The sequence below is a fragment of the Pinus tabuliformis genome, chromosome Q (assembly GCF_031772625.1).
Source record: "Pinus tabuliformis cultivar Carrire ecotype Pingquan chromosome Q, CPIR1, whole genome shotgun sequence".
Lineage (NCBI taxonomy): Eukaryota > Viridiplantae > Streptophyta > Pinopsida > Pinales > Pinaceae > Pinus > Pinus tabuliformis.
The window spans coordinates 548194803-548203272 of NC_142296.1; the positions used below are offsets into that span (position 1 = coordinate 548194803).

Here is an 8470-nt window from a genome sequence, read left to right on the forward strand (position 1 = left end):
AAGATGGATATAGGTTGGTTTTAACAAAGTGAGATATATCATGAAATAAATGTTTTTAGTATTTATTATGGATTGATGTGTATAACTACTAACCATCCTTTTAATTTATATAACTCCCCTAATTATTAATAAATAAATTAAAATTCTAGCAACTCTATTTCAAAATATATATCAATATAATAAAAAATATCATAAAATTAAATAACTACATAAAATATTATAAAATTAAATAACTGCATATAATTATATATATATAATTTCTTTTTAATTCACAACTAAAGATGGTGAATGAATTAAATGTAATTAATAATGCATTTTAAAAAATAAAATTTTCATATATTTTTTATTAATATATTTTATTGTTTTTTAGTTAATTTGTTTGTAATTTGTGTAATTTTTTTTTCCAAAATTATCTAAAATTATATTGGCCGGAACACTAATTCTTAATATAATGGAATATTTTAAACTATAAGATTTTGAATCTAGGATTTTGAGGCTCAGATTTGTTTCTCAACTTGTCCTGAGGATGAACCACACTAGTTGGTTCGAAACGGTTCAACAAATGATTCTCTATGTGATTTTGCTGAAATCTCTAACAATATAAGATTTTGAATCAATAATTTTTTTTTGCTTGTTAAGACTAAGCTACGCACCCACGGGGATTTGAACCGATGACCTATAGCAAGGAGTGCCTTAACAGCGCACCCATTCACAGTGAATCCAATCTTTATCAAAACACTCTATTCTATATTTTACTATTAATATATTTTATTGAAATTAATTATATATATATATAAAATAAGAATTATATATTTCAATTTATTATATTAAAATAAATCAATATAGAAGCTTCTAAATCATAAATCTTATAATTTCATATATTTTATAAAATATATATATATATATAGATGTTATTTACGGATTATATATTCCAATGTATTATATTAAAAAAAGGGCGATAATAGAAACTTCTAAATCATAAATCGTATAATTTTCTAAAATTACGAAGTGTGCATGATGCTCTGAGAAATTCAATATAGAGGTAACTTGCTTTTCAAAGAGAAACGAAGAGGTTAATCTCTGGAAGAAGCGCCATCGAATTGACAACAGCCGAACACCCTAGAAACTTCGAAGGGTTGATTTTACTGTTTATTGCAGGGTTGAACAAGGTCCCCGTATCCTTTGACTGTTCAAATATATACGCGCTCCCACGACACATTCCATACCTACACGCGGAGACGTCACGATCTTTATCAAATTCTTCACACCAAAGAACGCCGCTCTTCGGCCCACAATGCGTACGCCCCTTTTTCTTGACGGTGTTCTGAACAGAGTTTCAGTATAAAATTTGAAAGAATTGATATCGGACAGTACCTTTTTAGAAAATAGGGCAAAAAAAAAAATTACAGAAGCCGTAGCTGCAAGATCGAATTGCCTTGATGATACCCATTGTCACGAAATCGTGGGATCTTAAGCCAATCTATTAGAAAGCTGGATTCTCTTCTGTCTGTTTGAGATTTGAATTTGCCAATGGACTCCCTTACCCAATTTTGGTCCATAATGGGGATCATAGTAGTCTTTTGGTACTTGGTCCCTCCCCAGCTGCTGGAAATGGTGAGAAGATGGCTGGAATCATGGCAGGAGGAATGGAAAGTTTACAAGTTTTTCAGGATTCCTCAGCACTATGGCTATGATGGGGTCCAAGAGAATGGATTATATAATAAGGTTAGTACCTATGTCAGTACCCTGGCAGGTGTTGTGGATACTCATTGTGCTAATTTGTATAGTGCTAACAATTCCAAAGATATGTTTGTTTCATTAGAGGCAGGTCAGAGTGTGGAGGACATGTTTTTAGGTGCCAGGTTGTGGTGGATACATGATGTGAAGAAGAAGGACGGTGAAGGTGATGCAACCAGGAGTTATATTTTGAAAATCCACAAGAGGGACAAGGCTGCTGTTGTGAGACCTTATTTGGAGCATGTTCAGGCTGTTGCAGAGGAAGTTGATCACAGGAAGAGAGAGCTCAAGCTCTATACAAACGGCCAGAAATTTGGGAGGCAGCAGTGGACTTCTCTGGCTTTCAGGCATCCTGATTGGACTTCTGTGTCTTTCAAGCATCCTGCAACTTTCGATACCATTGCAATGGAATCAGATCTGAAGAATAAGATTAAGATGGATCTTGATGCTTTTGTTCGCGGTAAGAATTACTATCACAGGTTGGGCCGGGCTTGGAAGCGCGGTTATTTGCTCTATGGGCCTCCTGGTACAGGGAAATCCAGCACGGTTGCAGCCATGGCTAACTACTTGCATTACGATATCTATGACCTGGAATTGACGAAGGTGAATAATAATTGGGAGCTCAGAATGCTTTTGATGCAGACAAGCAATAAATCTATTATTGTGATTGAGGATATTGATTCTTCTTTGGATCTGCCAAGGCACAGCGGTGTGAACAATGAAGAACAGAGACATCAGGGCCATGGTGATAATGATGATGATGGACACGAGAGTGGCAGAGTTACAGTTTCTGGGATGCTGAATTTGATTGATGGGCTTTGGTCGAGCTGTGGTGAGGAGAAAATTATAGTGTTTACCACAAATAATAAAAATAGATTGGATCCCGCCCTTTTGAGACCTGGGAGAATGGATATGCATATTTACTTTCCTCACTGCACCTTCTCTGCTTTCAAAATCTTGGCAGACAATTATTTGGGTATGAAAGAACATAATCTCTTCTGTGAGGTTGAAGAGGCTTTTCAGGCAGGGGGTTGTATCACACCTGCTGAGGTGGGAGAAATTCTGTTAATAAATAAAAGTTCTCCAAGTCGTGCTTTGAAGGCTCTGATAAGCGCTCTGCAATCGAGTGGTAGGCGAAGAGGGAATGGGGTTGTGCCTGAGAGGCCAACAGAAAATGGGACTCGACTATTCAAAATGAAGAATAAAAATAAACCTATATTTCTGTTGAGTCCGGGAATTCCAGGAACTCCATTAACCAGCGATTAATGGAATTGTATGAGCCTCCATTGCCAAGGCGTTTGAAGAAGTCAAGGCAAAACTGGTTAGGTATGCAGAAAATTTGAGTGTGAACACTTAGGGTTTACCGACTCCAACTAATCCATGAGGATAAACATTTTAATGAGGGAGGGACCTAGTCCGACCCATGACTTTTTGCATTTCGTAATCATAAAGAAAAAAACAATTTCAAATACTTAGTATAGGCTTCTATTGCGGGCTGATTATGCTTATATTGATACATACAAGTTTTATGAGTAATTAATTGGTTTGTTTATAGTTTCATATATATTATCATTAACAAACATTACATTGTATGACAAATGACATTTGACCAATTTACTGTTTGGCAATGTGGGTTAAATTTAAATACACTGTTTACAATAATTTTGGAAAATTATAAAAAAAAATGGTGATAATTAGAATGTTGGTGGATTAGGTGACATTACCTCTCTTAGGTTAGTATTTTGTCTATCTAAATGGAACACAAAAAATCATTCACAACTCAAGAGGTTAAGAAGAGAGGTACATTAAGTAAAAAATCATGAGGGAAGCATTAGTTATCACCTCATACCATATCAAGGATTAGAAAGTGGTGTAAAGGGATGTCAAGGGTATGGAAGATGAGTTAGGATAAACAGGGAGAAAACTTCAAATGTTGAAGAAGATGAAGAAATTGGGAAACTTATTCCAATGTACACTAGCTTTGCCAAAAGCAAGGAATCAAAGTGCACCAAAATTGTAGTCTTGTACAAGCATATGAAGGTATTACTAACTTGTGTAATTAAGAGTGGAGGGCTTTAGGAGAACTCTTTCCTTCATGGATTGGACCAACTGGACTCCAAGTATGACACTCTTATTGATGTTATCTAAGGCACTACACTAGTATTTTTTTTCTCTCTCCTTTTATTTATATACATTTACAAAAAAAATCAGCAAAAACAATAGGGTTTTGATCATTTACCTTTGTAAATGCAATTTCTTGCATAGTTCATCATTTCTTCCTTTCCCTTCTTGTTGTGCAACAAATTCCATGTTTGACGTGACAACAATGAAAATGAAATGAATTAAAATAAGAAATGAAATTGCATTCAAGCTATATACTTACCAAACACCATAGAGACGGCATGACATGAACCCATTTTTAGTCTTTGAAGGACAAACATCAAATCCATTTCCACTCATTTCTTTATAAATCCATGACATGGATGAAATGAGTCTGTTGATGATTATCTAGAGTTTAGTTTACTATTTGGCATGATGTTCAAAATTATGGTTGCATCAATTCAATTTATATATGTAGATTTATATGAGATTATAGGAATTGAAGAGAAAATTGAATATGGATAACCAAGGAATATTAAAGTGGCTTTTTGCTATAATTAAAAAACACAAAAATAATGTATTGAATGAATGTTGTTAGGGTCCTACCCTAACCCCCTTATTTATGTAGTACGATCGAGTCATAGTTATAGTTAAGTAAAGAGTCAATAAAGCCCATATTAATAATTGTAAGTGGTTAACCCGCATTTAATGACGGGACCACAGTTAGTTGCAAATGGGCCATGGTATTAGATAGATGGTATTAATAAGAACCATGGTATTGCTCCATGGTATTACATGTATGAGTCATATATAAAGGATAGAGACTCCCTGCGAGGAGCATCGTGTCTTATTTTGTAATCGAGCTCTGCTCTATTGGAGGTTGCCCCCTCGAAGAGGCAAGTGAACATTACTTTCTGAATAATAAAATACCTGTTGTTATTTCTCACTGTTCTATGTTCTAGGTATATTTCTGCGCATATTTGGTATTCTTGTATCATCTTGCAGGTTAAGAGCATAACAAGTGGAATCAGAGCGCTTTCCAGGGCCAGTGGGAATACCACTTTTTAGCAAATTTTTTTTGGCTAGAGACGTGTTCCGGCGTCTTTGAACCACGGGATCTGTCGTTGAGCGCATAAATCTGCGAATTTGGGGAGGCATGCACGTAGGAAATACAAGAGGTGGTCACGCTTGTTGGACTCCCTTGTAACCCCTGTGGGTACCCCTTTGAGTAGTAGCGCATTAAACAGAACTACGCACGGACTGTCTTCCAAGTACCCTCTGGTATATCAGAAACCCCCTAGCTCCCTTGAAACCTCGCCATAGATAAAACGTCGGTCGTCTGGCTGCTACAGTACACCGAGAACAGCACTCGGAGAGATTACTCGCCCGTACGATAGGGTAGTCGGGTTGTACGGCTAAGGGTATGGTTGATCCTCCTTGGTTAGTGCCCTGAAAAATTGGGCCGAGTACTACTGTCAGACCCTTATGTATATTGCGATCTGTAGCACCTGACACTCCTCGAGACCATAGTTCCCTTTTCTATCTCTGGAGCACGCATAATCTCTGCCAGATCAGATCTCGCAAGTGGGGTTTGCAGTAGTAGCAGAAATCAGTCCCGCAGCTCAGATTTAACAGAACAGCCATTCAGATCTATTAGATCCATCAGATCCGCAACAGCAATCTATTCCGCCACTCAGATTTATCCGATCAGCCATTCAGATCTCTCAGATCCACCAGAGCCGCCATCCAGATCTGAGTAGTTGTGTGGGTTCCTATACCGAGGTGTGATTTTCACAGGACTTTTGGCAGCATTGACATTTTGGGGATTCAGCTACTGCAGTATTCCTAAGCAAGGAGTAAAACTCCGTTAGGAGTTTTTAGAAAAAAAATAAAAATAAAAAAAAAATGAGACCCCCCAGGGCGCTTATTGGTGATCTAGCCCATAAGAATCAGGACGACGAGCTGAGCAAGGTGGTACCATTCAATTGTTAGTGCAAAAAATTTTGGGCGGTCCCAAATTTCAAGTACATCGAATCGGTGCATGGTAAAAAATAGAGCTCAAGCTATGGCCAATGAGAAGATCGACAAACTTGAACAATCCTTGAAAGACCTCCAAGATCAGCTGACGACACTAACTAACGCACTCTCAAAGGGCAAGGCGGAAGCCCGCGAGGAGGTGTATATTGGCAATGAACACAGTGAGGGTGAGTCTAGCCACTCTCTTCACCTCTGGGGCACCCACCAACAATCCCGTCTGCGACCACCCAAGTTGGATATGCATAAATTTGATGGTTCTCACCCGGCAGCATGGGTAGCACAAATGGAGCAGTATTTCAATCTGAATTACATCTTAGATAATGAGACTCAGCTTATGGTGGGGAGCATGTACTTGGACAATGAAAGATGGCAATGGTGGCAATGGCATCAATGTTGCAATGGAAGGTTCTTGACTTGGGACACCTTCAAAAAAGCTCTTATAGAGTGCTTTGATCATGACTCTGCTTTTTTGGGTCGTCTCACTAAGCTTCGACAGACTGGCACAGTGGATGAATATATTACAGCCTTTGAAGCCTTAGCTTTCCGCACTACGGGTCTCCAAGATGCGTTCTACATGGAATGTTTTATCAGTGGTCTTAAAGAGGCCATACAAGCTCACATCCGACTGCACCACCCTCCCACATGGTCGGAGGCTTGCAGGGTAGCTCGTAAAGTTGAACGTGCGTTAGCGGCCCAGTCCAATCGCCCAAATTTCACCGCCAAGGGTTGCCCCCCACAGGTTCACAGCACTACTCAAACACTTAAGGGTCAAAAGGTGTCACCTACAGAAATGGCAGAAAGAAGAAAGCAGGGATTATGTTACTACTGTGATGAAAAATACTCCCTAGGTCATAAATGCAAGGAGCCCAAATTTTTTCAAATTGATGCTACTGATTACAGCTCATCGGAGGAAGCCCCACCACTTGAGGAACCTGAGGAGGATGAAGAGGACAACCAGAAGGACAATGTCCCTGACGAACCAGTTATTTCACTGCATGCTTTGGCAGGGATTTCTTCACCTCAAACTCTCAAAATCATAGGTTTTATTAAGCACCGCCCAGTAGTAGTCTTGATTGATAGTGGAAGCACACATAATTTTATCCATCAAAAAGTCGCAGAAGCAGTGCATTGTTTTGTACAAGCTGTTTCTAACTTCCAAGTCCAAATTACGGATGGGGGAACAATGAAATGTGAAGGTTGCTGTGAAAATGTCAAACTTCAAATGGGGGATTATCATTTGAAGACCCACATGTTTTCCATACACATGGGAGGGTGCGACATTGTCCTCGGTACTGAATGGATTGCCACACTTGGGCCAATCACAATGGATTTCCAGGAGTTATATATGAGCTTTAAGCAGAACAACTCCACACATACCCTCCGCGGACTCCAGGCGGGAACTCCCTCTATCATCAGCTCACATAGGATGGAAAAATTGTTATAAAAGGGCCATCATGGAGTTATAGCTCAATTTAATGCCATCCAGGCCGTCGAACCCAATTCGCTTCCGATTCATCCTGAGATGCAACAGATTTTAAATAACCATCTACCAGTCTTTGACAAGCCTCATGAGCTTCCACCCTCGAGAGGGGAACATGATCATAGCATCACTTTGGTCCCAGGGGCCCACCAAATGTGCGCCCATATCAATATCCGTTCACCCAAAAGAATGAAATAGAAAAAATAATCAAGGAAATTTTGGAAGCAGGAGTCATTCGTCTAAGCATTAGTCCTTATTCATCATCAGTGGTCATGGTGCTCAAGAAAGATGGGGAATGGCGTATGTGTCCAGACTTCAGGGCCCTCAATAAGTTGACCGTCAAAGATAAATTTCCCATCCCGGTTGTTGATGATTTGCTGGATGAACTAAATGGGGCTCAATTCTTCACTAAGCTGGATCTTCGCTCAGGCTACCACCAAATTCGCATGAAAGAAGTTGACATTCCAAAGACTGCATTTAGAACTCATGAAGGCCATTATGAGTTCCTGGTCATGCCATTCAGTCTTTGTAACGCCCCATCTACTTTTCAGAGCCTTATGAACCACCTCCTCAAACCATATCTCAGAAAATTTGTCCTTGTTTTCTTCGATGACATCCTCATCTACAGTTGCACTTGGGCTGCACATCTTCAGCATGTAGATCTGCTCTTGCAACTGCTCCGCAAGCATAAATTATTTGTTAAGATGTCCAAGTGTTCTTTTGGCATGGAAGAATTTGAGTATTTAGGCCACATTGTGGGCATGAAGGTGTCAGGGTAGACCCCAAAAAGATCCAGGCAATGCAGGATTGGCCTCAACCTAAGACCTTGAAGAGCCTGAGAGGATTTTTGGGTCTCACGGGCTACTATCGCAAATTTGTCCGCAATTATGGTCACATTGCGAAACCCCTCACTCAACTCCTCAAGAAAAATTCATTCCTCTGGAATGATGAAGCACAACAGGCCTTTACAGCTCTCAAAAATGCCATGTGTTCCACTCCAGTCTTAGCACTACCCGACTTCACCAAATCTTTTGTCATTGAATGTGATGCTTCGGGTACGGGTATTGGGGCGGTCTTAATGCAGGAAGGTCGACCCTTGGCCTTCACAAGCCAACA

The 8470-nt window shown here is 39.5% G+C and overlaps 1 pseudogene; it reads left to right on the top strand.

The window, feature by feature from the left end:
- Nucleotides 1–1261: 1261 nt before the first annotated feature.
- On the top strand, nt 1262–3219 carry LOC149220618 (AAA-ATPase At2g46620 pseudogene; annotated as a pseudogene).
- Nucleotides 3220–8470: the final 5251 nt, after the last annotated feature.